The sequence below is a fragment of the Drosophila innubila genome (genome assembly GCF_004354385.1).
Source record: "Drosophila innubila isolate TH190305 chromosome 3R unlocalized genomic scaffold, UK_Dinn_1.0 2_E_3R, whole genome shotgun sequence".
NCBI lineage: Eukaryota > Metazoa > Arthropoda > Insecta > Diptera > Drosophilidae > Drosophila > Drosophila innubila.
The window spans coordinates 13,083,951-13,111,302 of NW_022995380.1; the positions used below are offsets into that span (position 1 = coordinate 13,083,951).

General features: G+C 37.4%; 1 protein-coding gene across 2 annotated transcripts in view; it reads left to right on the forward strand.

Annotated features, from left to right (window-relative positions):
- Positions 1–27,352, forward strand: part of LOC117791615 (alpha-protein kinase 1) — a 47,847-nt gene that overhangs the window by 2,806 nt on the left and 17,689 nt on the right. The gene's annotated exons all lie outside the window — the stretch shown is intronic.

Consider the following 27,352-nt stretch of genomic DNA (forward strand, 5'->3'; position numbering starts at 1 on the left):
AAAATGTCAAAATCTTTTTTTTTTCGTAGATAACTTAAAACACACCACAGTTATTAAAGGAACATAAGCTTATGATACTTATATTTAATATATTATGGCATATTACATATCCTACCAAATTTATTTCACATTGATTGGTTATGTCGTATAACTGACAGACGAACTATAAGTCGTAAGATGAGTTTTTGTCCAAAACAACTTTTTGTTAAATGCTCGACATTCCGAAGCTAACCGTTCTTTCACTTCACTTTCATTTTTTATGCTTAATTACTATACAGCCAATTAGATTTTGATGTAAATTTGCATTTAAGACCATTCAAATTCCCGGCACTTGTGCCATAAAAAATTCAAATAAAAATACTTTCAATTTGTGCGGCGCTTTTAGCTGACTCCTTGGGAGGTACATATACATAACTATATTGAGCAAATGGTAGGCGGCGTTGGCATTGCATAAGGCATAGTGCATGCTAAAATGTTATTTAAAAGCCTTTTACTTTGTACAACCAACCACCCACCCACCATTCCACCCCCACACATTCCATGCTCGTAATTCAATCAATGGTAAAATAGCAAAATGCAATTTGATAGGATGCGCAGCAGAAATAAATCAAAAGACTTAGGCAACAAACTTAGTAAGGTTCAACACACTTGCAAAATATTTATCATCATGTTGGTTGTTGATAAATATCGAAATGCTTTTAAAAACACATCTTTAAAGTTAAAACTTTGTTGCAAATCAAATCGCATGATGCGCAAATATTTTTGCAGTATTTTTATTGTTTTTTTATTTGGTGGTTGAAAAGTAAAAGTTTTTATTTACATGAACATTGTATTACATGTTGTTTTTAAATTCATCATCATCTCTCTCTCTCTCTCTCTTGCTATCTCTAGCCTATGTGTCACATTTTTACACACTTTTGCTTTTCATTGGGTTTTTTTTGTGCCTGACACTAGTTTGTTTGTGTATGGCGATCTCGGAGGCTGCGCATGAGGTTGAGGTGTAGGCGTTCAACTCGGCTGTCAGCTTTGAGGCGCCTGACTCAAAACATTTGAAAGTGCTGTTTCAGTTTCTTTATATGAATTGTTTGAAGAGATGAGATGCGATGATGATGCGGTGCTGCATCATATCGTTTTGTCGTCCGTCTGGGCGTGCGAAAGTTTAATTTGATTCGCCCCTGGCAAATGCGAAATGTTTGTAGCTTTTTGATATTGCCGCAAAGCGGGGAGTGGAGCTAAGTGCGTCTTTGCAATGGATATTTGAATTTGTAATTAAGAAATTAAAGAAATTTTTGCGTAATGAACGTTATGAATTATTGCTTACAGCAGGTGTAAAGTCTTACATAAAATGGTACAAGATAATGCATTATTTTGGTTGAACAACCATCTTAACAGTCAGCTTTTTCTATAAGACTGGTTTTCGGATCGAACTATTAACCCCAAAGAAGCAACCCTCGAAGTTGCTATAATTCCAACAGTTTCTTTGCTGTTTTATATTTCCCGCTTAGTGACTCACCCCTACATATAATATCGCAGTAAATTTGCATGCCACACATACATACATGTTGTTAGTCACAACATTTATGTGTGGCAAACATTGGCTGGATAATTACCATGGCATGCAGACGCACAAAAGTCGTAGACATAAAACAAAATTTCATTATACACATATATTTGGTGGCATTTGGCTTTATGTGTTGAGTACTGGGCAACCTCTCTTCACATATGAGTTCACATTTTTGGCCCGTGACCCAACCGGGTGCACAGGTGTCGACATCCGAGCCCAGAAAATGACACCAACTGACGCTGAGTCAGAGACCTACAGCCCATGGGGGTCTCTTATTGTGTTTATTTTCATTTTCGCATAATTACAAAGAAAAAATTACTGAAAAAAAAAATGTTTAAAATGCCAACGAAAAATGTAACAAAAGTTGTGTGACAGACCGGCGCATGGTAACCCTAAACGTTATGCAGCCAGGGTGCAAAAGGGAGTTGCAATTGAAAAGGAGGGAGGGAGAGCCTGGCCTGGGAGTTTAGTTATGTTACCATTGTGTGAACTGCATTTCCGGTCGGTTCTTTGTCTTTATTTTTTTCGACTCGTACTTTTGGTGTGATGTCATTGACAACTCAATTATAGTGCGGTAGCCCCGAGGCTCAGACCGCGGGGTATTTGGTTGAAACGTTTAGAATTTGAGCCACAAATTATTCTGTACACATAGCCCGCATGATTCCTTTGTTTCATGACTTGCCGAAAAAGGTGTTAAAATAGACGTCATAAGAGACGACCACAAAACCGAGGCACAAATTTAGTGTACCCACTATCAAATGCTCTTTAAGTTATAAAATTAATTTCTGAAATATACTCCAATTAACAATAATTATTTTGCTGATTTGGTTTGTAAGATAATATAAAATATTCAAAATTAACAATTTAACTCCATTTTTAATTTACATTTTTTAATCAACTAAAAAGATAAATATATACTATTTCAATTTTTAACAAATTCCAAACCTATATTACAAATAAATATTAAATATTTTATTATTTATTTATTTTTATACATATATTTGGAAATTGGTTCCCATACTCTTTTTTCGTCTCAAGTGGCAAAAACATTTTGATATGCTTTACTTCAAAAATATAAGTAAACCAAAAATTCGACAATTTTAAGCTGTCTTATAAACGCTGAAGCGCGCTGTGGTGAAGTGTGGGTGATTCAAAATAAAGAGCAATATCTTAAAAACCTATCGAAATTTTTCTATTTTTTTGTCTAAGCAATTACAACTTTGACATTGAAAATGCTTGAAAACGGTGACTTTTGTTAAGAGTATTACATATGTGTGTGCGTCATAATACAATGCACAAACAAATGAGATAAATGAAATGAATGATTAATTTTTTTGTTATATGTTTTTGGTCTGAGTCTGGGCAAATATTGCATAAAAACGGCAGAGACAAGTCGCGAGTTCGTTGCCTAAGTCATTTGTTTACGCGTATGACAACAACAACGACAACGACGGCGAGAAGAAGGGCAACAATTACAGCAACTGTAATGTCAACAGCAGTTTAACAGGCGTCTTTTGTTTTTTCCTCTTAACTCGTACAGTGAGGTTTTATGGACAAGAAGTTTGTTGTTGCCTCAGTCATTTGTTTGGAGCGTCATCGAAATTGGACTTCCTCTCGCTTTTAAGTCCCATGTGGTCTATTTTCGCCCATATTGACACTAAAATTGCTCATAAGGCAGCCGTAATGGATTAATCTTTTTGTTTTCGTTGTTCTTGGCTTTTGCCAAAAATAAAAGCAAATTAACAAATTGGATTTGAAAGCAAATGCGGAAGATTCAACATGCTTGATTCTTTGGGATTCTCGTGCTGGCGTTTGTTTCATTTTTCGCTTTGTATTTATATATTTTTAATTAGGCACCATATTTGCAGCAGACAAAAACAACACCTGATGCTTCTGCGGATGAGCAATCAGAGCTCCAAAAGTCCGAAACATGTTCATCAACCTTTTGGATCTTTCATCAACTATAAGTGATTGGCAAATATTCGCTTTTAGCAATCTTCAACCAACCCACCGCAATACCAGCTTGCTTATGTATTATTTTCCGTTGAATAAATTTCTTGGCTATTGGGTGCTTATAAATAGTCAACAATTATGGCCATAAACTGGGCACAGGCGCAACAATTAGCGGCTTTGTTTACAAACTAAAGCCGTAGCTTAAGTGACAAACTTATGGAGATTCTTAATGGTGATCGGTAATTGTAATGCTGTGCCACTTCGTATAGCGTTAAGGGTTTAAATGACAAAAGACAACAAACAGTTTTCAATACCAAATCTAAGATATAAATATTTTCATAAAATCTACCAATAGATTTTTAATCTATTCGTTAATTGAACATATTGTAATGTGTTTTTACTTCTTTCATATGGATTTAGTTTAACATAGTACAGAATATAAAATTATTATATCTGATTCCTCTGTTATCGTTTAAATTTTGAGAGATCTATTATACGTCTCAAATTAGTCACAAATCATAGTACTTATTAACTTCACTCATTAATTTTTGAATAGAGTGCATATCGAATTCCATACTTTCGAAGTCGAAGCGTGACCCCAAATGACACATTAATTAGCTGGCAAACTTCGTGCTTATTCTCATTTGTTCGCTTTTACTTTTGCTGCCCACATGAAACCATCTGCCAATAGTTTTGTCTAATCTGACCAATTTCCCCGTGGAGTTGGAACATAAATTGCCGCGTGTCTGGCTAATTAACATATTTCGTATTTCGTATTTTAATATTTCGCACACTTTTTAAATTTCTGTAATTAAAATATTGTTGAAATTTAGCCGTATATCAAAGCGAAATACTTTTCAACTTTATATTTATTTTTTTTTTTATTAAAAACTTAACCATGTTTTTTTTACTTTTTACAAAAGGCAATCCATTTACTGGATCATTAAATGGTTGGATAAGGTCTTATTCGCTTTTTATGTGGCAATAAGCAAGTTTCGGGCTTATGACTTCGAATCCAATTGTGTTGCATAATTTTATTATCTTTGAATATTTGCATTAATTTTATTGAACTAAGCAATAGTTTTTTTTATTTTTGATTGATTTGATTGATAGAGGCAAATTTTGAGAAAAGTACATCAACTCTATACTCTAAAGTACTTTATTCCAAGAGCTAGAATTACTTAATTTATTTTTAAGCATTGTCGACAGGTTATATTATAGTCGAACCTCTCGATTTTTTCAATTTACTTCTTGTATTTTTGTACTTTCATTGAAAGCGAAAATTCGATTGGCCAAATTGAAGTTAGAAACATTCCTGCTTTCAATTCTCTAAATATAAAACATATTAAGCCGTTTATAAATATACACACTCACAATAACTTAACTTGCTGTGTGCCTTTGTTATGCAAATTATGAAATTTTAAATGCAAATCTCTTGATAGTAAAAAATTCTAAAAAAAACCTAAACCGGATTGATGATACCGAGTGGGCGAATAAAAGAGGGAACGCGGGAGCATGGAGAGTATACATAAGAAAACAAATTTGTAAAACACGCTTCAGGTTTTTTTTTCTTTCGGTTTTCGTCGCTTTTAAGCCAATTACTGAGCAAACAAAAATTTTCTCTAATTTGCTGACACGGACACGTTAACTGAACAGTTTCAGCAACTTGGCCTCGCATGTCATGGCCAAGTTCTAATCAAAGACTGCAGCTCCAGTCTAAGCTGGCCGTGGTCCATTCGAGTCAAACCACATTGATGCACTGGTTGCGATAAACGTCAGGCGATGTTTGGCTTTATTTTTTGTGGAGTGCACAACAAATATTTTTTCTAATTAATAATAATAACAATTGAAGCGCAGTCTTGGATCAGCTAACGGCACTTTAAAATTCCAAACGAAATGTGGAGCAAATGGTGTGAAAAATTGTATATTAGTTTTCATCTATTTTGCTGGTCTTCGTAGCCCAAATCAAAGCGGTTCATCAAATTGCCAAAAAACTTGGCTAAATTGCATTTCATTTAATTAAAAGTAAAGCTTGCGGTTGCCAGCTAGCTAAGTTATGCGGTATATAATAAATTAAATGTTAGTCGGAGATCTTAAAAATATTTATTTAGTAAAAACAGAAATATTTGTTAAGAATCTAAAAACCTTCAGAATGTATCTTGAAAAAAATAAACGTCCGATAGTGAAAGATTTTCAGCAATAAGCTCAATTTTAATTAGACTAAAGCTATTCTTTTGAAGCATGTTACATTCTTAATGATGTAGTTAAGAGATTGAAAAGCAAGATATTTGCAAGTAGCATATTTTTTACAACTTATTTAAATGACACTTAATTTAGCCAATCAATTTGTTACTTAAAAAAACACATTAAATGTGTGTTGGCTTATTTCGATTTGATTATAATCAAAGATAATTATCTATGCTTTAGTTTATTGTCCACATTGAAATTGCCTGTTCAAGTGGTAGAGTGGTTTCAGGTTAGGTTTGGATCTTAACGCCTGCGGCAATTAAAAGTAATTTAAAATAATTATATAGTCGAAAGCAAATCGAAAGAACGCAACGTAAATTAAATAAATTGCTACATAAAATTCCTTTTATTGACTTGCGTGCGTGCCAGCTACAACACCATAGATGATCATAAAATTTGATCATTTAAAAAAAAAACAACAACAAATTAGCGTTTAAATGGTAGTGAATGGTAAGATCATTGTGAAGATTTCTTACGATGACATTTATAGCACGAGATTACGCAACGGTCAGTGATGAGGGAAAGGTTCTATTTCTGTATGATTCCAACTAATTTATGAAAACGGAAATGCCCTAAGAACAATGCCCAAAAAAGAAACAGGCTTTTAATTTGAAAGTAACCGAAAGTTCTTTGACTTTGAACCCTGCGGGAATATCAAGAAGTGATAGACACTTATTCCCAAACTCAACTCATCTCATCTCATTCTATGCTTTTCCATTCTATTCCATTCGCTTAATTGTTTACTCACTCGTATAACAAAAATTTGTTTTTCACACGCTTCTAAAAAGAATCTAAAAAGAACATGCCCACGCTGCTACGTTGGATTCGGTGACCGAAACTAAATTAAAACTACAAAAATCCAAAAATTTGAAATGTTCCACGCGCTTAGCTATAAAGTTGTTTGTTTGTCTTTAGCTTGTTGATTAATTTTAATGTTGTTCTGTTTGTTTTTTTTTTTTGGCTTGTCTGACATTTTTTTCTGTCTTTGATGGATACATTTTGAGTGTTGCCCTGGCAGTAAGTAGCAATTTAACACAGCAGATTGTCGCGTCCCTGGTGGGCGTCTTTATGTCTCCAGTTCTATCACCATCACTAACTCCATTGCTAGCTATGTAAGTGACAGGCAAATCACCCAACCTGCGTAGGCGTGAAGAGTTTGAGGGCTGCTCAGAAGTAAAGAAGGAATTTTAAATTTGTGTTAATTTGCAAAGAAATACAAGTAAAAAACGCACTTCACGATTTATTTAGGCACCAGATTTAAGCATAATACCTTAATATATTTCAATTTTCGTCTAACATAGTTTTTTGATTGAATGGACAGTACCAACAATATATTAATCTTACTTATTAAGTAAGAATAAAAAAATTATAATTAAATCAAAGTAAAACCCTTCATAAAATTACATTTAAATTAAACACTTTTTAGACCGCTTAAAGAGTCATAAACAGGTTCTCAAATTTCTATTATAATATTATATTTTTTTATATTATTAAAAATTTTTTTAATTTTGTATCTTTCTTCTTATTTTTTAAATTTGTCTGTTCTCTCGATATTCAGCATTTGAACTATAGTTAGACTTTGGACTTTAGATATTTTCATCTAATTGATTCCCACTGATGACTATTGTAAAACTTAATTATTAAATTATTTAATAGATGCATTCACAAACATTCGAACATCATTATGTATTATCTATATATTATTTTTTTTAATATAATATGTGTCCCTTTTATAAATTACAGCTAAGTTTATTGGCACTAGCACAAAATGACCCCACAGCAGCATAGTAACCCAAAAGCCCCATTTGTTGTTGCTGTTGATGCTGTTAGTGATGCACTTAGCTCATGTTGTTGCAGCGGCGACAGCACTGAAGAGACACCCTAACAAATTTTTGCTGACGGCGGCATATTTTCAACACCTGCCTGACTGTCTCCATGGTTGGCAGGCTAGCAGACGGGCCGAGAGACAGGCAGGCAGGCAACCTTTGTGCCACTTTGCCAGTTCCCAAAACTCACTTTTGTGTCATTTGCAAAGAGAGTGTGTTGGGGAGGGAGAGGGAGAGAGAGAGAGAGAGAGAGAGTCAGAAAGATAAGGCAGCAAATTGTTGTCGTTGTCTCAGCTGCAGCTGGCATAGTGCAACGGGGAGTGGAGAAAAGGAGTGTCTGTAGTGCTGCTGTTGCATGCATTAGAGCAAGTTCGAGGCAGGCAGCAAATTAACTTGACAGTGGCAGAAGCAGCGGCAGTGGCAACGGCAGACGAAGAGGCAGACACAGACGCATCCATGTCTCTGTCCTCTACAAAGTCGCGAGCTGCGCATCTTATTAAGAAAGAAAGTACTTTCAGTCAGGCAGCTGTTGTAGCATTTCTGCATTTCTTAGCTATTTTTCCACCCATACTATATGTTATTTATCTTTTTCTTTTTGCATTTTACAAGTGCCGTGCGAACTTCAACTTGAGATGTTGAAGTCGCGCCACACAAGATGACTCCACTTCATCTCCAGCGCTAAGCTAAGCTCTGAAGTGTTGTGCGCTGCCTTTATTAACATTACATACATACACACACACACACACACACACACACACACACACACACGTAAAGTTAGCAACTGGTTCCACTAGTTTCAACTTTTATGAATTTGATTTTTCTTGATTTTTTCTAATCATTTCAAATGCGTTTCAATTGCCAGCAAATTGGCCAAAATAAAAGGCAGCAACTCGAGTTTGAGACACTTTGGCTTTGCTCAAGCGGTTTTTGGGGCAAGTTTTTAGTGTCTTTTGAGCTAACAAGCCTTATATTTTAATTGCTGACCATAATGTAATTAAACACAAATATTTCTTTCCAAATATTTGTAGTTTTTTCCCCTCATCGTTGCAAGCTTGTTGCCTAAGTCTTTTGTTTTTAGACAGTGACAAACCAACTAAATGTAATTACAATAATTGTTTAGCTATTACAAAAATGTAAATGCAATTAGGCGAAAAGAAAAATAATTAATACCTTTAACAAGATATTTATGAATTTGTATACAATTTATTTGTGTTTGATGTGGAATATTTAAGACTGTTTTCACCTATTAAAACCAACTGAAAAACGTCCATTATGTTGACAATTTTCTTAGGTTGTTGCACTCTGTCGAATCGAATCGTGCTCTGGTTCAGCATTGAGTAAGAATATAGTGTTATTTATAGTGCAGATAAGACTTCCTTTTAACATTTCCGCACATTTTCGATAGCTAATTAAGTTATATAAGCGACTGGCAAATCATAAAGCCAACCAGGCAGGCAACTCTCCGTGGCCCAACGGGCGTGTCAACATACACACACATTCATTGCCAACAGATCTTCACATAAATCCATTTGCCAGTTCCAGTGGCATGCACATGAAGAGATAGAAGATGTTGACGTTATAGCGACGCCAACTTTCCTATGATGTAATATCGTTTCGTTTTTTAATTAAGTCACGCAAAATTTGCGCTAATTTGCAGTGATTCTATTTTCTATTTCTGCTTCTAATTGGCGTCTCCCGAGAGCCGACGGCCGAGAGTCTAAGCCCATTACCGAAGAGGCCATGTAATTATGTAAACAAGGAAGCAACAACTCGAACTTGATGTTTCTTGTTTTTGCATGAGATGCGTAATTCGTCAAAACCCCCCCTCATGGATACTTTTACTTGTTGGGCCATTTCCTTGCCCATAAAACTACAAAAAAAAAAACTACAACAAAAATTGGAAGCCATGACCGTAATACAGACGCAGGAAAAGAAATAGCAGCAGCACAGGGAGATAGCCTTAACATTCAATACAGGCAACTGACGGACCGATTTGCATTGCCACAAGTGAGTGTTGGCAGCCAGTTTGTTGCCTAAGTCTTTTGTGTTTAAGGCACTTGTTAATTGAAAATGAAAGTGCAAACAACCAACAACCGATAATCGACAACCGGTAACCGGCAATCGACACTTGAGTGGAAAATCCATCAATATCAATGAAAATTTTTATACAGAGTGGCAGTCGATAATGAAATGACAAACTCCCCTTCGAATACTTTCTTTATTCTCTTTTAGTTTTCCTTCTTTGCTTTACTTTGCATGCCACACTTCGAATTTCCGCATCGTCGCATCTCTTGTTGGTTGTGCATTCAACCGACGATATGATAGCTTTGATCCATTTCGTGCTGACCACGTTCAAATATCAAGGAAAGTGACTGTAAATGAAATGGAAAATAAGCAAATTAAAGGAAATATATATAGTATAGACAATTGCAATTATTTGATAGTTAGATAAGAATCTAGCATATAAAATGTCTTTTAACTTTAACAAACAATGGTATTACATTTTCTTAACTTGTCAATTCACTTTCAATTTCAATCAAAAGAAAAATTTATGCACGTCCCCCGTTTTTCTCTCTTTCACTCTTTCTCTTTTGCGCTCTCTGTCTCTCTTTCTGTTAATCTGTCATTGAAAATAAAAATGGAAATGTTGCCATGGCTCGTTTTGTTGTTGTTGTTGTTGTTGCAATTGACTTCAATTTCTGTCTCTGGCCGTCGTTTGCCGATCGCCTTGGCAATAACAATAATTTCCTGTTAAAGAAAAATTGCAAGTTGGCTAATTTGTGGCAAATAAACGACGCGCAAATAATATACAATTAATTGGTAGACGCAGTTGGAGTCGTCGCCGTTGCCAATGTTGCAAAGTCAAAGTCGTTTGGCGGTCAAATGCATTGGACAGCATTGCATTTGCTGCTAATGCAACATTGCTCTCTGTTTCTCTGTTGTCTTGCTATCAGCCTTTGCGTCTAGCCGGAGCCGGGATGGCCAACTGGACATTTAGGCATGTAGGCAACTGGGCGATGGGCAACGCCCACACGCAGATTTCTTTTGCTTTTTGCTGCTGCTGGGCAAATTGCAATTTGGCGCTCTGATCGGCAAATTATGAAGTGCCAAGCAAGCCATTTAAACGATTTAATGGCACGCTGTAAAGTCTCAAATGCCGGCGAGATCGTAAATAAACAGAGCACAATTGCAGTTGCATACACACATACGCAGCCTTAAGTTTGCCCCTTGGTGGTCCTAGAAAAAAGTAAGCTTTACATTGGTTACGAAGCTTATTGAAGCTGAAAATATAAAATAATATGAGTGAAGTTGGTTAGGGAAGATACAAGTAGAAACAGGAATGATTTTGTAGCAGAAAAGAGATGCTATACAACAACTAATCAGTAAAGAACAGGGTAGAAAAGAATGCAATAGATTAAAGTGATATTTAAAAAGGTTAAAGCGGAATAATACCAGTTGAGAGGTCAGTTTTTAAATATGATATTTATTAAGTTTCAATAATAAATAAAATTTTGGCAGAACATTTTCTACAACTTTAAATCTTATGTCTTACAATCGCTCGCACTAATAAAACGGTTTACATTTTCTAAAATGCATTAATTTAGTTTTAGCAATAAATAATATGCCAGAACATTTCCTGCAACTGTTGATCTCTTGTCGAGCATTTAACCAATGTGCAAACTGAACTTAAATTATAGCCTGTACAATGGATCAGATTTGCAACAATGTTGCTAGTAGTTTCTTCTTGCTTTTTGTTTTGTAGTAGCGGAAGTTGTCTGCTGTGTTGTTGCTATGTTTTGTTTTGTTTTGTTTTGTTGTTGTTTGGCCAGAGATGCAAGATGAACTTGAAGATCAGCTGAGAGCAGAGTTGGGTCGTCATCGCCTCGCCAACTTTGCCGTCATCATTTGATTAATTTTTGTGTTGGAAAGTTTTGTTGCAAAGTGAAATCAGTTGGGTTTGTTTCACCATTGGCTGACTTACCTTGTGGCACGGGCAATTCCAATTCCATTTTCCACGTCGCGTTCGCATTCTATTATTATATCTTGTACTATCTGTGTGGGTAATGCAAAGTAATGCAAAAGGTATTTTTAAGTTCCCCAGCTGCATGCCAAATCAATTGTGTGTTGCCCCTCGGACGCTCCGACTCTCTGTGTTTGTCTTTTGATATAATGACAATATTTTTTCTGTAATTTTCTATTTTTTTCTATATTCCCTATTTCTCTGTTTCTTTCTGTTTCTTATATTTCTTTTGGTGATTCCTCAATGTTTGTCAAGTGTTTCGAATGGCATCACGTATGAAAACATTTCGACTGCTTTCTTTTTAGCCTCGACGGCTGCTGAGTGCTAAAAATCATTTTCAACTTCAGTATCGGCTTCAGCTTTGGCTTTGCCCCTTTTGCTACACTTTTTCTTTATGGGCCCCACGGGCGCTAATTACGCAAGCACATAGTTATCGGAGAGCAACACTGGAAATGAAAGCCCCACAACAGCTTGCATCCAGCAGATACATTTGCTCAGAAGGCAAACCTATTCGATATTCACTGGCCACCAATTCATTTAGCGCTCCATATTGTTTTCCTATGCAAATTAATTATTAAGCACATCTTAATTGAATTAACACCATTTCTATATAGCACTCACAACTTATGTGTGTGGCACGGGTCGTCACACGTACGGTTCTTAATGCCGGACAAGTGCTAAAAGGATTTGCAAAAACATAACATCGTGAGCTAAAAATAGACAGAAATCAGTTTACAGAATTAGGCGCATTTTATGGATAACTTTCAAGAAATGTTAATACTTTGTTTGATGATAAGCATGAATATGTCGATAGATTTTCTCCAGCAAATATACCAACAACAAATTTGAGCTTGAATTTTTGATTATTGTAGATCTTTACACACAATTGATTTTAAAATAGTAATGAAATGGCACTAACCGTTGGTAATATAAATTGTTGGAATCAATCAGTAGAAGGCTAAGATATTACCATATCAGCAAATCTGCCCGCTTTCGCATTTTAAAATTTTCAAATGATAATAATTATTATCAATAACAAATATTATACTCAGTACTATATTTTCGTCCAATGCCATTTTGTCAGTTGCCTTCAATTGCATTATTGAGCCATTATTTGATGCAATAGATTTCAACTAAAATACTCTTCGCATTTGTGTGTGACTCTTCAGCAGACACTTCAGTTCTCTGCCCCACTTAAGGCGCCACGCACAGGCGCATGCATTAGAGGCGTGGAGGGGAGGAGGAAGGCTGATTACTCATACGCCACGTTGTTGCATGACAGCACCAAACAACGACGATGCCGCATTTCAATTACTGTTTCAATTTTGTTGCTCATTAAACCGCCTGCATGGCTACAAATGTTGATAAACATTTTATGCTTTAAGCTTTACTCGTTGTTGTTGCTTTACTGTAGTTGCTGTTGCCAATGCTGCAGTAGTTGTTGTTATTGTTAAGCCGCTGTTATGTAAGCGGCACGCGCTCAAGTCCGAAAAGTGTTCGTAGTTGCAACTCAGTCATTAAGTTTGAAATGTTTTAGTTTATACACTTTATTTTTTACTTTGTTTCTAGTATTGTTTTAAGCGTCGTCTGTCAGTTTGGTGCATTGCATTTCCTCGTGTTATGCATAAACGTCTTGAAGCAGACACATATTTTCATTTCTCTTTATTATTATGATACGACGAGTAGTATGATGAGCAGTTGCCGTTGGTGTTGTTTTGTGCCCTTTGTTGTATAATAGGGCAAGAGTTGCCCACGCGGCGGCAACATCCTTCAGTTTCCGTCAACGTTTCCGTCTCCATCTTCGTTGTTGTTTCTCACGCACTTTAACACCATTTAGTTGATAACAATCGCCAATGGTTTTGGGCCTCTTCGGTTCGTGCAATGCCACTTGCCACACAGTGCTCTTGCCACAGACAGAGTCGCTCGCTAGTTTGCAGTTGAAGATGCTGTTAAAGCTGCCTGTCTGGCTGCAGCTTTCCCAATACTTAAGATAAGCAATGTCCAAAAGCGAGCGGTGAAGGTGGTGGCGCTGGACCTGCACCCAACCAGTTGCCGACTTGTAATAAAAATGCAGGAAAAAGTACACATCGAAGGAGAAAGTAAACGTTAACGTTAACGTTCAGCTTTTGCTGCAATGTTGAAATCTTGTTGCAAAGAAAGCAGCGAGCCGGCAAAGGCAAAAAAAAAAATAAGCAAGACAGACAAAAAAACTCCACTGTCCAGTTAAAGGGGGGGTGTAACGGGGTAGGGGGCAACATGTCCGGCAGTTTGGCAAGTGAATGCGTTTGCCATAAATATATGTAATATTCGGATTTTACAGCCTCTGAGAGCGCTTAATTCACATGCCAAAAGAAACTCAAGCAGATGAGATCAGTATACAATATGAAAAGCCCTATTATTAAATACAATCTGGCTAGATCTGTTAAATTTACAGCTGATTAACAGTACAATAACATTGCAATAACATTACAGCTAAACATTTACTTATTTACATATTTATATCATGCTCACAAGTAAATCTTTTTTGTCAAATTTTCAAGTGAAATTTAAGCTTTTAGGCAAATAAAAAGCACTTTGACCTAACCCTTTTAGTGTCATTGAACTTGCAATGAGAGTTTATTTTGTTGTTGTTGTTGTTGTGTGGTTGCCAGTAAATTGCCAGCACACATTCCAGACAAATGTGGTATGAAATCAATAAAGCATTGAATGGATTTAGCAGCAGCTGCTTCCACCTTTGGCACTGTTGTTGCTGTTATTGTTGGTGGCTGCCACTTGTTGCACCTTTCTCCTGTGCCGCAATTCGCTGCACACAGTCACAGACACTTGCATGTTGATAAATTTCTGCAGCTATAACGGCCACATATGCCGTTGCTACACCCCCTTTATCATCCCCTCTGCCTACGCTGCCACCACTTTAACGCTCTACTCTCGCTCCCCCCTCCCTTTTTGGCAACTTATGCGCATAATTTTGCCTTGATTTCATTTTTCTCGCATGCGATTTGGTGGCTGCGCGTATTTTTCAATTTCAAATGCATTCAGAGAAAAAAAAAGGCACCTGAGAGTGGACGATCGATGGCCCTGGCCAGCTGGCTATTTATTACCTCACTGCCGAATGCAAATTTAGCTTTAGATGCGGCTTTAGATTTTATTTAGACTCTTGTTGTTGCTGCACTTTGCATGATTATGCGCCAACCTGCCAGCCAATGGCAATTGAAAGTATTTGGCCCGGAAAAGCAAAATTATGAAAATCGTCTTGACTTTGTCGTTGCCTATGACAAAAGTTCAATGCACCTACGTCAACGAGCTGTACACAAACACCGTTAAAAAGTCTTGGCTCGGCACACGCGCCAAGCCAATATATAGTAAATAAAAAAAAAAATAATATGAAAAACCAGTCAACAGCTTTGGAGCAGTTGGCAATCCATGGACAAGGTCACTTCCGTCACATGCCACCGACAATGTTGTGGGTGTTATTCACCTCTTAATTCCGTTGTTAAGCGTTGCCTTAATTGTTTATCAAGGCGCTCACCTGTCACAATTTGCAAACTGTTTCTCTGACAAACTGGGTCAACTTGTTCTCCGAAAAGTCAGCCTAATGGGCCGTCATCTCTCTCTCTCTCTCTTTCTCTCTTTGACCCAAACATAGTGAGGCAGTCGGCAACGTTTCAAGTTTTGGCCAACTGCAAATTTGCTTGCCTTGGGCCATTTAACCAACATTGAGAGATACCTTGACTTGTCTTCCAGTGTGGACATAGACGTTATGCTGAAGATGACACTGGCAATGAAATTGGAGTTGGTTTAGGATCTTGGTGACATGCTTAACATATAAATATTTTACATTTTTAATGAGGCATGCCACAAACACCGTACTAACTGTAACGCTAGCGGATGTGTGAGTGAATAGTTGGCTTAGTTTATTGCGGATTGAGATTAAAGAGGCCTGCTATAAAACAGTTAGCATAGTCATACTAAAAGATGGAAAATATGCAATATATAGCTATAAAAGCAACTGCTTTTAAAAATCACCTTTTTTTCTTTCTATTTGTTACTTTATAACTTAAACTTTATATTTAATCAAAGCTAAATTTTTACTAATTACTTTTCTTTCTCTTTTAGGTATGTACCAATATTTCTTCTGACAGAATAATAAGTATAACATTAATTTCTACCTTAAATTGATCTTGGTAAGTGCAAGGCTACTTAAGTTTCCGCACAAACTTGTCACTAGAGAGATACAATTTTGCTAGAGATATCTAAGTATTGTTTCTCACTGTTCTGGAGAATCATTTTTCTTATCTATCAAGCGGCATCAGTAATCATTAGAGATAAAGAGAGAGAACCGGCGGAAAAGTGCTCGTAATTAGAGATACAATTGTATCTTTAAGTTACGGTCTACGACTGAGTTCATGACTTCATTTGTAAACGAAAGCGAAAAGGCATAAAAAATGAAAATATTTCAATTTGGTTTTTCTATTACCTTCACTTTTGTTAGTTTTTTGGGCGTGCGAAAAAGTTTTACTTTTACTTGGTGATTCTTTTTTGGCCAAACGAAATGAATAATTAAAACTTAAAAAAAATATGAAAAGCAAGCTACTTGAAGCTTTAATTACATCGTTTCTTTTTGTCAGTCGACGATAATTAAAATTGGCAAATTGTGATATTTTCAATGTGGTTGCAGTGGTCGCTTTGAGGCTTCAAGTGTCTTTCGTATGGTCTTTAAACGGATGTAAATATAAAATTGAAGCATTTTATCAATTACAGAACAATCAAACGAAAAAAATGAGCTCAATATTCAAGTAAATTCAACAAACAAAAACCTTCTGAAGTGCTTGGCACTCAATCAATTGAAACGGTTTAACAAAAGATACGATGAAATAATTACAAAGTCAACCACAAGATCATGAAATATAGACCTGAATATGTGTACCCCTCTTCAAAGCCAAGTAAGGAACCCCTCTCTATTTTAACATAACAAACAAAAATTGTCCAGCAATTTGAATTTGGAAAGTAAAAGTCAGAAGTGTGTGTCGCGTGGACTGTCAACTGTTATGCCCAACCTCCGCTCTCGGTTTGATCTGTAGCTTCACATATGCTTATTAAGTTTTTGTCGAGACTTGTTTGTCATGTAATCAAACTCACTCGCATGCATCAATTGTTCAATTAGTCGGCTCAATCATGCAATCAGTCGAGACGCAACAACGGCTTAAACCATTGCCCCAACCAAACGCACACATTTGATAGCCCCAGGCAATGGAAAATTGAACAACTTGTGGCAAACTCCCAATTGACAGTTGTTTTTTATAGTCCATGGTCTTAACTAATAATAGATTGACTCTCTGTTTTTCTAATAGTGTTGACAAGTCAATTGCAGTCTTATTCTCAATTAATCGCAGAATAAAAAATAATAATATTGTAGACCATCCAATTATAGGCTTCTAATTGTTTCTTTCTTTCTCATTTTATCATTTTAATTTTATAAATTGAATATATTAACTGACTAAAGAAATTTTGATTGTGTTTAACTGGACTTATAAATTTGTCAAATTTTTATAATATATTTTGAATTAATTGTTACTAAATTTTTTACACAAAATTATATGAAGTTCCTAATTTGCTTAAAAAGCCAATATAATTCACAATTAAATAGGGAACTCTATCAGTTATAAAATGACTATTGTGAAATTTCTTTAGCTTTAATTTAATCAATTATTCAATCTAAATTAACCACAAATTACAATATAATTGTCCAATCCTGCAATTTACTTGCGATGCAACATATGTTATCCAATTAAAGTTGGCTCTTTTGGTCAAAATGCCGCCTCAATCAGCTCAACTCATCTCAACTTGTTTCATCTGTATTTTCATGGCAATCGAAACAAAATGATTTCCATGTCGAATTTCCTGACTGTGGCGGCTGTGCTCATAAAGCCTTTGGCTGCACCCGCACCATAAATATGTGGCCCCCAAAAAAATCAATGGAAATGTCCAAGGGGCTTTGGCGAGTAAAATATGCAACGGGTTTTTAACCATCCAACAACATAGAGTATGCCATAATTTCTGTTGAGGCACTGGCAAAAATACTGATGGAGTCTTTTTGTTTTTGTTTTTTTTATGAAAGTGAAATTTTTTCTTCTCTGGTCGCGGGTCTCGTGTCTCGTGTAGCCGCGGGGCCAGCGCCGGTTAACCAATCCAAGCAGTAAAGCAGCCAAGCAACTGGGTATCCAGCTATCCAACAGTCCAACTATTCAACTGGATGCTGTGCTTGACGCTGATGATGACGTTGATGAATAAACAAACAACAGCAACCAACATGTGAATACCCTTCCTGCCCCGCTGTGTTGCAACTCCACTTGGCCACTTGACGACGATGTCTGTCAACGGCAAATGAAAGTGTTTGCTGTTTTGGGCGATGAAAAGGGGCGCGATGTGGTGCGGTGATTGCGGGTGCCACTCATAAGTTTTATTACCACACACAAAAGCTCATGATTTTTCATATTTCTTCAAATAAATGAAGAAAGAAAGTACACAGCTCCAACCAGCTTTACTCTCTATCTCACTCTCTGGCGAGTGGCTTTCTTGACTCAACTGACGCTCGAATCCCACGCTCCGATATGGAAACGGTCAGCAAATTAATTGCCAATTAAACGGCTTGATAATCACATTGGATTCGCCCTTTGCCAATGTTCCGAATATCAAGCGACATATGAGTTTAAGCATATTAATATAGCTGTTGATTAAAGGTGCCAAGCGATGAGCAGATATTTACAAAATATTTTGGAAGTTATAGGAAGAAATTGGCGTTGGTCTAATCTAGCTAAACTAGACTTATTAAAAGCATGTTCATGAAAATCTATTAACTTTTCACCAATGAAATAATGAAAATGCACCATCAAGTTGCTTGACTCTAAGGTTTTTTGGTATATTTAGTTGTTGCTCACCCTATAACCATGTCAATCCTCAGTGACAACAGCTGCTTCCACTTTCCTTTGGCATTCGTTTAACAATTTCACAGCTTTTGCTTTTGTGACCCTTTCAGCAAATGTAAAACTGGTGCAAAAAAAAACCAAAAAAAAACCGAAAACAATAACCGTAGCCAATCCCGCATGAATGACAGCAGCGGAGACAAAAGGCAACGAGGACGCTGAGGCAAATTACATACGCTGAGTGCGCGCCGTAGTATTCAAGTGAAACAAATAGAACAAAACTTTTGCTTTCACCTTTTGCAGTTTTTCAAGGCGGTTTGCCAACAACTCCCCCACTATCTCTCCAGCTACTATTGGATGATAGGACTGTTGGGGAGGGGGGTATAAAGGGGCAATAGTTAGGCAGATGCCAAGAGCCACTCAACGACAGTTCCGGGCAAACGTTTTGCATTTGTTTTTTTTGTTTTTTTTTCGCTTTTTGTATGCCAAAAAGGCGGCACAGCAGTTGTTGGCGTTGAGGGCCCTACCACAACAATAGATGGAGCTGAATGCTTTACGGTCAGAATGCGAAGTTGTTGCTTTCGTTTCTGTTGTTGTTGCTGTTGTTGTTTGTTTGGTGTTGCTGTTGTTGTTGCGTTGGCGTCTGGCGCGCAATTTGCATGCCAAAAGCAACGGCCGCAGCAGCAGCAGCGAAGCGAGGTGAACTGTTGTTGTTGTTGATGTTTTTGTTGTTGCTGTGCTCGTCGTCATCATCGTTTTTTTTCCTTGTTGTTGGTCTAGGCAATTTGTTATTTGGCTTTTGTGGCGCACGCGCTGCCTTTTCAATTTGCGGTCGGATCTGCCCTACACGAAATGCACTTGGGAGACTGGAACGGCTGGAACGACTGGAACTAAGCCTGTCCCAGTGACCAAATGAACCACATTTTCTGTTGCTACACATTTTGTTGTCCAAAGTGTAGATTTTACTATTTAGATATTCTAAGCATGATGCACACAAGGTATTCACAGCAATTTTTGCGCATCTGAAAGATTAACAAATGCTCAACGCATGCAAATGCGCTTCAAGAAAGTTTGTTGTCAACTTTCTATGCTATTGCTAGATAAGTTTGTACCTTTTTTTTGCTGTTTCTTCTTCTTTTGCTCTTGCGGAATTTACGAGCGTTACGAGCAGCTGTCAGCGGTTGGAAAGTTGTTAAAGTGAGCCCTATCAACGAAATCTTAACACTTGCCAAATAGCAACTCAATGTCAGATGTTGTTGAAGTTGAAAACAAATGACTTTGGCGACGAACATAGCTTTCTAGAATTCCAATACGTTAACAAAGCATATATAATTCAAGCAGTCTCAATTAGAAACAAAAGACTTAGGCAACGAACTTGATAACATCAGAATAAAGCTTATCTGCTTCTTTTAATTAAAATGCAATCTTCTTAACGAATGATTTTATCTTATTACAATAAACACTCTACTAAGAAATTGGCAAAAGTCACCAACTTGATAACTTGAGACAGATAAATTTTGTAGAACTGTGTTTGAAGGGTTATGAAAAATGTCAAGGCTTTTTATCTACATTCAATCAAAACGAAAACTTATTAAGATTAATAAGAGATAATTTCAACAGATTAGCCCAGTTCGTTAATAGAGTTAACTCTTTCGATTTGCCTGATCATTCAATGCTTTGCATACATACACTTTTGATTTTATCTTCAAACAAAATAATTTGGAACCTCATTCAAGCCAGCAATTTGCAATTTGCACACAATTCGGCAAAGACGCTCTCCGTGTAAATGTGAAGGTTAAGACGAGCGTTGAGTGGCTGCCGTTTTAGCTAATTTTTAATTTGCGTATTTATATCAAGAGTTTTAATTTACATCATTTTTTCATACACTTTTGGCGCAAGCTATAAAACGTGTTGTTGTTGCTGAATTTATATTTTTGCTTAATGCAAACACGTTTAGAGTTTTATTCGATTGGAAACTTGTTTCATATTTGATTTGTAAGCATTTGTTGTTGTCTATGTTGTTGTGTTTTCTGCTCCCCAGGAAATTTACAGCCTGATAAGCTCAGCCGGTTTTTTGTTTTTGTTTTTGGTAGTTTGCCATTGTGGCCATTTTTGACAGCGTCTTCATAGACCAGACGCATTGACGACATTCACGATGATTTATAAATATTTATGAAACAATTTTTATGCTTGTAGTTTTATTTTTCAATAAATTTTCAAGACATTTATGTGCTAATCAAATGATTTGTGCATAGATAAGATTAACATATCTATTCATACGGTTGTCTTTTATTAGCAACTTCAAATAGGAGCTCAGCATGTTTTTGCTAGGAGTTCAAAATAAATAAGCTGAATAGAAATGTATATGCAGAAGTTCTATAACATAAAAAAATATTCTCCAATATCCGCCTATTTCCTGGAGAAATATACAAATATTTTCACAACTTTCGCTTGAGTCTATGACTAATGTGCTTAAATAAATCACTTTTGCACAACTAATTACTTACCTACCGTTTTTTTTTCGTTTGATGAGCTGTCAAAGTTCGCAATTACCAAATTTATATTATTTAATGTGACAGCAAAACGGACGGAAAATGCTTTTGTCAAACTCAAAATCAACACAAAAATATTTCGATGACTTGGAGCTTAAGGTAAAGTCATAAATTTGCTGCTCATTACAGTTTTGTTAATGTTATTTACCACGCGGTTTTTCACGTAATCGAAAATGGAGCCTCAATACCCGTTTCAGTTGGCAGCTGCCAGTTGTCAATTTGGAAACTCCACTAATGATAAATCCTCATCCGAAACTCAAGTATAGTTACAGTTGTAGCAGCAGCAGCATTAACAACATCGATAATAATCATAACTAAAAGACTTTGGCTTTAATATATATGTTATAGACATTGGGAAGCGTTTCAAATTGAGTTAAAGTTTTACGCAAGCTGACAAAGCAATTGCCAGAGCGAGACTTTAATTTTAATGAGCTGCTCAGCAGCTCAGCAGCTCAACACTCTCACTTTTAGTTTTTTACTTTTGAGGCCCTGTAATTAAAATGTCTGCGTATTTATAGTTATAATACATAATGTAACTGATTGCTTAATTAAACTGTAGCGTATCGAGTTATATAATATTCCATATTTTGGCAAGTTGTCTTTTGTGTGTTGACTTTTCTTTGACCCAAAAAGAAAATTTAATTAAAGTGCACGCCTCGTTGCAGAACACACACTCGCACTCACACACACACACACACACACAGTGAAGTATGCACACCCACATTTCGCTAACTAAACCAATTGGTCAGGCTTCGGTTTTGGGTTGGTCCCTGACCGCAAACGAGAACGCCTCACAGTTATAATAATATTGCGCATACGCCACCTACAACGTCCGCAGCAACAACAGCAGCAATAGGAACAACTATGCCCTAGGCCTGCTGAGGCAGCAACTCCTCTTTGCTGTCTGCCTGTTTTTCTGTTTGCCTGTTTGCCTGTGCACAAAATATAATAACAATATTTTTCAAACAACAAAAGAAATCAACTAGATGCGCCCTGAGCACCAAAATACAGAAAGCCAACCAAAAACCAAACCCATTTTAACCGTTAAACACATTTGACTAAATCTGCTACACATGGCAGCTCATAGAGTCTGCTTCAGGTGAATGCAATTGCGAGGGGCAGGTGCAGCAAACTGCATTTGCTGCAGGAAATGCGGAGAACATGCGCGAGCTTCAACTGGAATAGTCCAACTTATTCTTATTTTTTGGTAGATAGGAGATCGCTATACTAACAACAATAGATAACAAGAATTAGTGAAGATTACTTTAATATATCCGAAGATCCTATACCTTACATTTTTCAATTGCTACTGAACAAAGTACTATAAGTACCATGGAATTAAGCAGAATTTTTTCAATAGAAAGCAATAAAATATATCTATGAATAATTTCAATTAAATATAAATACAACGAGGTTAGCTCCAGACTGAATTTTTAATTCGAAAAATTAATAATTAATATATAAATCAAATATTTGGTAAACGATTTGGAAACATACTTGTAGAACAACACAGGAAAACACTCAATATATTTGTTTGTTTGGTATTTAAAAAAAAAATGTTAATAACATTTGAAAAACAATTTTAAGTACGGATTATAATTTTTAAATAACAATTTTGTTAATTCTTTTTTTATTTACAATATTATGGAAATACAAATAAGAGCTGATGAGAATTTTACAAAAAAAAATTCAAAGAATACAATTCTTTACCAATCTCTTGACATAGTTAATATGCTCATTCAGCCAGTGTATGTAAAAGGTAGCACGAACGCAGGTCACTTGTTGCTGCAGGAAGCTAACAGCAGAGTTGGCAGAGGCGACGTCGGCGGCGGCGGCGGCAGCAGCAGCAACAGCAGAAACTGACAAGAGGAAGAGTAACTGAAACAGCCCACATGCTGCACACACACGAGGCGAGTGAAAACAGTTAAGACAACAACAACAGCAACTGCAACTGCAAAACTGCAAGCTGCCAACTGGCAACAGGAAGACCTTAAACTTGGCCTCAACGGCAGCAACAGCAGCGTCGACGACGGCAGAAACATCGTGAAGCCAACAACAATAACAACAACAGCAACAACTACCACTGCTGCACAGTCAAACACACAATTCAATTTTATTTCATTTACGTAGTAGTAGTAATCGATGTTGTTGTTGTTGTTGCCATTCGCTTGGCTCGTTTGGCTAGCTGGCTGGCTGGCAGCTTGTGTGTGGGCCGCTGCCTGCTGCCTGCCTGCTCCTCGTCAGCTCGTCGGCTCGACGGCTCGTCGGATCGTTTGGATCGTTTGGATTGCAGCTCCTCGAGCGCCAGCTCATGAATGGGAGCCGCAGATTGCCGCTGCTTCTAAGTCATTTCTTGTGACTCTAGTTGTTGTTGTTGTTGTTGTCTTCGTTTGCTTTTTTGTGAATTGGCGTAAAAATGTTGTGAGAACAAATGGTTGTTAACTTTTGCACATTTTTTTACTCTCCGTCGACGTTTGGTTTTTTTTTGCTTTTTATTTTATATTAGTTTTTGTGTTGATTTTGTCTTTGATTTTAGTGTTGTTGTTGTTGTTAGCGCGTTAGATTGCGTTTAACTGTTAACTGAGCGCGGCAAGTTTGTTGCCTAAATCTTTCGTTTCTTTCTGCGCGTGATTTTATTGCCTAAGACAAAGTTTACTGTTGCTGTTGTTGTTGTTAATAACAATAATCATTTTAAATATGTGCACGCCAGTCTAGTCCAGTGATTGAACGAACTGCGCCTGTGCCGTTAGGGTTTCCTAATTTTTTACATTTTTGTTGTTGTGATTCTTTTTTTTTTGGGTAGGGCACTGAAAGAGCCCAAGGAGGTTATGGATTAGTGGGACACAGGTGGGCATTATCTCATAAATTGAAATCATAAAGTGTGGGTGGTTACGTAGTTAAACTCAGGATGAAAGATAGATAGATAGAGCAATCAGTTAGTTAGCTTGAAGAATTTGTGTAGCATAAAAAAATATATTTTAAGCTTTAGCTTAACGCAATTTATTAATTAAGGAGTGAAACTCATTTTCTTTATAAGAGCTACTGTATTGATGATCTTTAAGCTCCTATCGATTGCTTTTTAGCAGAAAGCGAAACTTGCCTAAAATGGTCACCGAACCCGCAACCTTGAAAGGTATACAAAGTCTAACATCATAGTTAGATGGGGGCCATTAGTTAAAAACGACGATAACATTAACACATTATGACATCAAAGATTTGCTTATTGTGCAGAACAATACAAAGGCAAATCTATACAAAAAATATGCTTTGATTGTAGAATTTATTTAAGAGGACCATTAAATATAGCCATTGTAAACAACAGGAGATCTCAACAAAAACTATGTAAAGAAAAGATGTTGACGCAAAACTTAATACAAAAACTAGCCTTTCATATGCAAAAAGAAAAAAAAACAACAATAAACATGTATAAAAAATTCATTTAGTCTTTTAATGGCTGTGACAAAAAAAAACTAGCCAGAGAGACGGGCCCAAGTTGAAGTCTGGCTAAACCAGATCTGTGAAGGTCAGCGCGTTTGGCACCTCTCTGCCTTTAGGCGGTCCGAGTCTGCTTGGACTTCCTATGGATGCGGTATTTTGGGGATCTCTCTCTCTCTCTCTCTCTCTCTCTCTCTCTCTCTCTCTCTAGCTCTCTGTCTTTCAATATTTCTCTGTCTTTCAGAGTGCAGTATAATTGCGTGTCAAGTGCTCATTTAGCCAATAAATCAGGCAGGCAACTTTTGAATGCAAATAGTTGGGTCAACGTTTAGCCTTTTTGGCCTCGGTGAGCGACAGAGTCAGTGGAAAAATGCAGAGTCTGTAGCTAGATCTGTGGCCTGGCAATTAGCGCAGCTCATGAGCAGCAGTTGAATTTATATTATTAGATGGGTTTACAGTTATGGCCACTGATTTGTGGCTGTCGCTGCCTTTCCCTTCTTACAGCATTTAGTCAAAGTCACACCAAAAGTCAACTGCAGTCAGACAACGAGTCGAAGTCAGTCAGCTCTGTCCCAGCCTCAGTCTCAGTCTCAACTTCAGTCCTCGTCTCCGTCATCGTCATCATTCTCATCTCGTGGTGTTGCAGAGTAGGTTAATAGTGCCAAAACGTTGCGACGAGTCATTGCAGCAGCCACACTAACTGCATAGCCAACATTTATTGCAATGACTATAAGAACAAACGTTGCGCCATTTCTTTTGTGGCACAGCAGTTGCACCCTTTCATTCTTTTAGACAGTTCACCCATTAGTGTTTGCCCCCTTCCCTAATGCCAAATATCATTATTATGCGCCCCAGCCTGAACCCGAAACGCGATTAAAAAAATTGCCAAAGCGAGTTCAGCATATTTATGCAGCATTATTATTTATTTTATTGACAGCTTTTCTTTTCGGCGTATACACTGCCAGCCTGATGGAGAGTCACTTCAATATGCTAGGTATTCCGATCGATGAGAAGAAAATGCAAACACTTTTTTTTGACTAACTTGAAGAGCTAAAAATACTCTAAGACAAACAGCGCTAAGAACAGAAAGTCGGGTAGTCAACATCACACAGTAGAGTAAATCTAAAAATAATCCCTAATAGTATAGGTCATAATAACTTTAACATATATTATTAAATTCTTATAAGTAGACACCTTCTGTGGAACATAATAATAAAAGCTTATTAATTTTCTATTCTTTATTTCAATTTGATCATCCCTGAGTACCTTGAAATGACAAGATGTCTTAGAAGAAATAACATTTCCTATTAAAAATTCTTTTTTCTCTTCGAACTTATTCTTGGTGATGTTTACGTCTAGTACTTTCCCCGTAGAGCAATGCAATGTCGTAGAATTGGTTTAGTATTTGATCCCATGCCCTGTTGTCTTACTTAATGCCTTCTGATCGGTTCAAGCCTAAGCTGAATGCTCCAATCGACTGCAACATGAAGTTGCTAGCTCAGCAGCAACAGTCAGTCCAAATCGGCAACGGCTGCTGCCACACTCAAAAGTGCCAATAATTTCCAGCTGTCCAGAACGAACCTTTTACTTTGCGCTAATAAATTGCCACTAAACGACTTCGTCGAGGAGGAGGGGGGGAGGGAGAGGGGACAAGGAGTCTTTCTCTCTGTCCATAGAGTGCGGCATGCGCTACAATTGTTGCGCCATAATTTCCCATCAAATTTTTCACACTCGCTGCAGCCGGTTGCGATAATCAAATATTTGACCTCTGCTGCAAATAAATTTCAATGCAATCACAACAACAAGAAGTACGAAAAACAACAACCGAAAAATGCCCGGGAACGTGAAAGCGCAATGTCTGCGCCGACGTCGCTGTCGCTGTCGCTGTCGTTGTCAGCGTTGCTGTTGCAGTTGCTGTTGCTGTTGCTGTTGCCGTCGCAGTTGCCGTCGCTGTCGACGTTGCGTGTTAAACACAATTCAAAGTCTATAATTATTGTAGAATTGCCAGCAGAACCAACACGGGACATATCGGGCAGAGGCACGGGCAACGTGCAACGGGCACGTTTCGAGATCCCAGGCAAGAGGCTGGCAGCTGCTTGCAACTTGCAACTTGCATCTTGCAGCTCGCGACTGCACATGGAACATGAAAATTGTAGCGTGTAGCTGGCAAAAAAAATTCCAAACACACATTCTAATTCCACATTTGCTCGACGCTGACGCTGACTCTGACTCCGATCCGACTGCGACGGCGATGGCGACGGCGACGGCGACTCGACGCTTTGACACACTGCTGGCAGGGAGCTGAAGCTGGGGATCGCTATCTCTGCTGGCTGTGATTCAGTTGGGGCGCCTGTGAGAATCGCTTGCTTAACTGTTCACAGATCTTCACTCAGCTCACTGGCGTGTGTGTATGTGTGTGTGTATATATATATGTGCAATTAATGCCTAGAATTGCGACTGCTATTTGTGTTTGCCTTTTTATTTCGGGGAAGCGGAAGCATTGCACACGCCCACTTGTCGCTCGCTAACTGGCACTGCAGTTGCATCGACTTGATGTTGGCTATCGTTGTCGACGTCCATGGGACGTGCCATACCCGCAACCAAGTCAGCCACCAGGACGTAAGCCACATCATGTGGCACGCCTACACACCATTTATGTGTGCCTCTGTCTGTGTGTGTGTGTGTGTGTGTGTGTGTGTGTGAGTGTTGCCGGCAATAGTTGAAAGTTCTATGCCGACTAAACCTAATTGTAAACTGTTGTTAGCAGTTGCCTAACTGTTGCTTGTTAGCCGCTTGTTTATTAACAATTTAACGCTCTACACTCACACACA